Here is a 5619-nt window from a genome sequence, read left to right as displayed (position 1 = left end):
CCCCTCACGGCGCTGCCCGCCGCCCCCTCACGGCGCTGCCCGCCGCCCCCTCACGGCGCTGCCCGCCGCCGGGCGGCTGCTGCCCCCCGCGTGTCCCCCCGCCGCCGCCCCCACCTCAAAGGCCGGCCTTGGGGCAGGCCGGGGCTCGCCGCGCCCGCCGGGGCAAGGCCAGGCCGGGCCTCGACGGCCCGTGGCCCCGAGGAGGTGGCCTGGGGGGCCTGCGGGCTTTTCGGCCTACGCGCGGCCTTCTTGAGGGGAAACACAGCGCCGTGGGGAGCGCTTGATAAAGGGCCCTTGCAGGAGGAGGCCGATGCGGTTACAAGGACTCTCACCCTATAAACCTATCCCTTGCTCAGGTTTCATTGTGCTGAATTAAATACACCGGCCGTTTTAATTCTGTTAGTTCCCCCAAGCCTTCGTCAGCGCTTTTCCCCATGTCCCTTTTTTCCTCTACTCCAAAATACAATACAGCAAATGGGAACACGTTCCAGGGGAAACTGCCGGGGCACGAGCCGCTCCTCCCCACCACCTCCCGTCTGGCTGCAGCAGCCCCGAGCGGGCAGCGGTCTCACGCCTGGCATTGCCCCTCAGCTCCCACGCTGCCCTCCTGCTGCACAACCCCTCGCTTCTTGGCCCAAAGCATTGCCTGTTGGCTCAGGTGGGATTTTGACAGCCCACGTGGCTGCCGCTTCGAGGGCGACAAGGAAATGAGGACTGCGGTAAGCCCCCAAGCCCTGTGAGTGCCGTGTGTGGTGGCGCTTGCCTAATGATGCCTGGTGGATCCTGTCATGATCCATGGAAACCGAGGGGCCAAATCCACGGATGAATATTTGCATCTGCCGCCCGGCTTGCACCGATGACTCTGCAAATCACAGAGCCTCAGTGTTGCACTTTCCAGGCTGCCAGAGAGCAGCTGGGAAGCGGTGCTGCCGGGCCAGGAGGCTTCTAGAAGTCTGCTTGCTTGACCTCAGTCCCAGGATTCCTGTAGTTTCTTGTAAACCTGCCACAGCATGCTGAAAATTATAGACCTGAGTGATTTAACATTGCGCCACATGATAAATGCTTAGAATGCTGAGCAGCTAATTCAAACAAGCGTAAAGTTGTGGATGCAATGATTAACAAGGAAAGTATCTTAGGCTGACATAGCAGAGTTGCTCAGATGCATTTCAATTCAATATAGGTAAGTCGCTGCAAATAAAGCGAGCAAACTAATCCATGGTGACATTCCAGCGTAGACGAGGCCTAGCAGCTTTGATGGTAATGTATCCTTAGGTGGGAAAGGACAGGTTTGAATAAGGTGTGCTTAATAGAGTATTCACGTGTTAAAGCACAACAGTTTTTAGTGAATTTCAGAAAAACTGATTTAATGTCAAGTAAAAAAAGAACCAATTATCAACGTAATGGACATACTGTTCATTGTCGTAAGCTGGAGTGAGTGGACATCCACTGCAAGGAGATGCTTTCAGTCCTGGCATGATTGACCTGCCATTTAGGTAGGAGGGTGCTCAGAGAATTTTTGCAAGAGAAATGTAAAATTATTGGGTTTTGAGCTTTAAAGAGAACCACTGGAGCCTGAACTCTGTTGAGTGTGTTTATCATGCAGCCAGCGAACTGCACAGGAATGCAGTGAATGCCTGTTATTTATCTTTCTTAGCTTTATTTTTGTATTGATTTTTATTGAAAAAATGTGAATAGACAATACAAAGAGCAGAAAGGGTAAATGCATGAAAGAGAAATCAAAAGCAAGGAAATGCATCTTACAGTTGACATGTGAAACTCTTTTAAATAAATCTGGGATAAAGCAGGAACCTTTTCAAAGGCATTACTTCCATTGCTTCAAAAAAGTGTATGTAACTGGAAAGTGACCTGTTAGACAACAAGCTCTGTTGGGATGAATATATTTTCTCTCAACCAAAAATAGCTTGTAAAGGAGCTTATTTTCCTGAATAAGCTGCTAAAAGGAATATATTCTCTGTGTAAGGAGGTTAAACTTATTTGTTTAGCAGGTTTCTGCTGAAGTTAGATGCCTAGTCAGTGAACGAATACTTCAAAAATTATTTGTGATCTAGTAGCGCCTGAGGTTTAGTTGAACTTTATGGGATGATGTTACCAACTCTTCAGGGGCATGGAAAATACTTAATTCTGTAGTGCTGAGAGAGAGAGAGAGAGAGACCACAGAGAGCAAGGAGAAGGGCTCTGGAGGGGTAACAATTTGCTAAGGGGAACTGAGAAATACAATGTGACTGCAGGAGGTAACAAAGAGTCCAGGCTACCTAACACTGGAGTCCGTGTAGTGTGGAGGAGGGTGCTTTTGCAGTGGGGCTGGAGCCAGAATGGAACAGATAAAAAACTTCCTGGAATGCCTGGCATGCCTCTGTGGAGGCACTGGGGTGTAAGGATCAAACAGGCAGGCAGGAGATGGGTGTCTGGCCACTGCTGTTAGTAAATCTACAGAGAAAGGATGGTTAAAAGGATGGGTTAAAAGCTGAGAACCTAGCCACGAATGATCTCCCAGGATAAGAGCTTTATTTGTGAAATGCTTCAGCCACCTCACAACCTGCTCTTGAAATCTCAGAAACCTTGAGATGATTAATAGTGAAAATATGAAACATTATCTATCACATAAACAAAAAGCTCTGTGATGAGAGCTTGAAAGGAACTGATTTAGGATAAGATAAACTGGTCAGAGTACTAAACTGAGCCAGTTAAGTCTTTTGAACTTGAGACTTATATTTGACTGATAAAGCCAAATCTAGTTACTGTGTTTTAGACTTAAAGTGCATAAATAATCTGTATTTTAGATCTGTGCATGCTTCCCAGCAGCACGTTGTGCAGAGAGAGCAAGGAGCACAGGTGAGGGTGTGAACAGTGAAATTAGTGTCTTTGTGGCTGATTAGCCCAGCTGATAAGCAAAAAGTAACTAATGCAGTTGTTCTAATAATTTGGGTTCATTTGGATGTGTGGCTTTGTACCATGAAAACCTAACTTGAAGATCATCGTTTACACCTGCACAAATAGATATAAAACACTGACTTCTTTTTTTCTTTCTCATTCTGCTGAGGTAGAAATGACTAGAAGCTGCCAAGCCAGGCTGTCCACTCTCAGTATCCACTTCTGCAACAGTGAAGTCTGTTCGAGTTTGTCTTCAAGAGTTTCCTCTTTGAGAAACACAGCTGGATCTTTAGCTTTTCAGAAGGGTTTCCCAGGTGGTTTTACATGATTTAGGGGAATATAGAATTAAATTTGCCTACAACCGAGAGTAAAGAAGTGATTTAAGCATGGGATTCTAGGTGCCTAAATTCAAACCTCTGGTCCTTAACACATGCTACTTTCAGAGAGGGTGAAAATGGGTCCCCCCTGCTCAGGATTTTGCTGTTGAGGAGCCCTGCAGAGTGATGGCCTCGCTTGTGAGGCACCGGCTCGGGGATTCACTGGCTGCCTAATCCCTTCTTCTTGATGCCATTCAGAGGCCTTTCAGGGGAAACACATAACTCTCAGATACCCCGTCTATACTGCCTGAGCACTGTAGGCTGCTCTTGCTACTTGCTCCTTGCTCTTTGGGAGTTCCCGTGTGACTTTCATTTTAAAACGAAGGCAAATTTAATCTCTCTCTTCAAAACAATGTTTTGGGGTTTGGCTGCGGAAAAAATGTTGTACCACCAGAAAGGAAATAAAATGAATGCCAGAGGCCAGAAGTTAAATCTCTGGCCATTGGGTATGTGAGCTGGGGGCAGAGTAAGAGCATAGCTTTGGCCACTTAATAATGTTTGACAGTCTTGTGTAAGCTTGGTGCAGTTAGTCTTCTTCACATGATATAGTAAAAGATGACAGTTTGCTTTTATGGATGCAGTTTTGGTTGTGAGTTTAACTGCTGTAACTTTATCTCCTCTTAAAGTGGAATATACCTGCTCTTAGGTTCTGTGGTCCACAAGGGAATTCAAAGTGACTAGCTCAGACCTAGACATCTTACTTTTAGGTGTCCAAAGTTCAGTGAGAAAAACCCCGTTCTTTATGACCTTTTTCAGATTTTTTTGATCTTGCTCTTCTGATACTTTCAATTTTTCTTGCTGTATGTCAGCAAGGAACCTAACAGGTAAATAGAAATGCTAGGTTATATCTGAAGTTGGTGCAGCTTGTGTGCCTAGGATGTTAGATTATCCCCCTTTTTCTTTTTGATGGTCATGCAAGAGGTTGATTTCTCATCAGACCCTTTTTCAGATGAATATTTTATCTGAATGAACTGAATTATACTAGAATTACATTGGAGAGCAGGAAGAAGCTCCAGAAGTATTATGCTGTGCTCTAACCCACCTGTAATGTTATGTCTCAGCCTAGGGATATATCCATGGGCTTTTCAGGTGACTGTCCCGGGGAAGGCTGGTTGCAATGAGCCACAGCTGTACCAGACAATGTCCTGACCATCAAGAGGTATGGATAAACAGGCCATGCTTTGTGTCCTGTGCTTATTTTATTTGCTAGTATATACAGGGCCTTTGTGAAATAGGCAATATAACAGAAAAGAGGGGTGAATTTTAGCTACTTCTTATGCATAGAAGGTCTCTCTCTGAGCCTTCCATGTGCAGCGATTTAGCTAACTTCAGGAGAATGGTGCTTCTGTCTATCCATGCAGGGAACATCTTCAAGTTTGGGCCATTATTCTGCAAATTTTGGCTGCTGCTGAACCTCCAATGTTCCTCCTTACACCAGAGTTTGGACCATGAAGTATGTTACTGCCAAAATATACACATGGGTACAACAGGCCTTGATTTAAACTGTAATTATGATGGCCTTTCAATACACCTTATGGTGCCTGCAACCAGCTGAGGATCCGTCCCCCAAGATGTAGAAGGGAACAAGGCAAAGTGCTGCAACACACCAGAAAAGTTCGAAAAAGTTACAGAGATCACAGAGATCATGGACTTTCTTTTCCTTTTTCTTTTTTTTTTTTTGGAAGTGAGGGGAACCTGGAATTAACAGTGTAAAATCTTAATGAGTAGATTGTGCTGAGCAGCGCGGTTCACCTCCGTTATTCTCCCAGTCTCAAATGTTTACCAGCCAATCAGAGCGTTCCTTAAAACCAGAGATTTATAATGAAAAGTCAGCCCTAATTGAATTTCTTCATTAAGAACACCATCAAACAGATACAGAACACCTTATACCACCTTGTTTAAATTAGATTCATTTTTCTGATTAATTATTAAAAGGAAAGTTTAAAAAATCATAAAATCTTAAGTGCTATTAAAAATTGATTAGGAATGCATTTTTTCATTGACCCAGTTTGTATTTTTTTAAAATTTTTTTTTCGTCAAAGCTAATACGTTTGAGTAGCTGCCTCAGACAGAAGTTTGTAATCATTTGGTCATCAGTCAATTAATCACAGCTTCATAAATATTGATCTCAGATTACATTTATTCTTCATTCTTGAAAGATAGTTTTTTATTAATTTAGGCTCGCTCACATACATTGTGGTTTACGCTGAAATTATTTTTAAAAGTTCTATTAAAATTTAATTTGAGCAGCCAGCCAACTGTGCAGCCACTGCACATTGTGCCACCTTTCGGCAGGTTTATCACCTCCTCCTGAAAGGTCTTGAGTACCTACACCTCATACTGTAGGGCT

Source organism: Ciconia boyciana, chromosome 1 (genome assembly GCF_034638445.1).
Source record: "Ciconia boyciana chromosome 1, ASM3463844v1, whole genome shotgun sequence".
NCBI classification, from domain to species: domain Eukaryota; kingdom Metazoa; phylum Chordata; class Aves; order Ciconiiformes; family Ciconiidae; genus Ciconia; species Ciconia boyciana.
Note: the sequence above shows the minus strand (reverse complement) of the source record.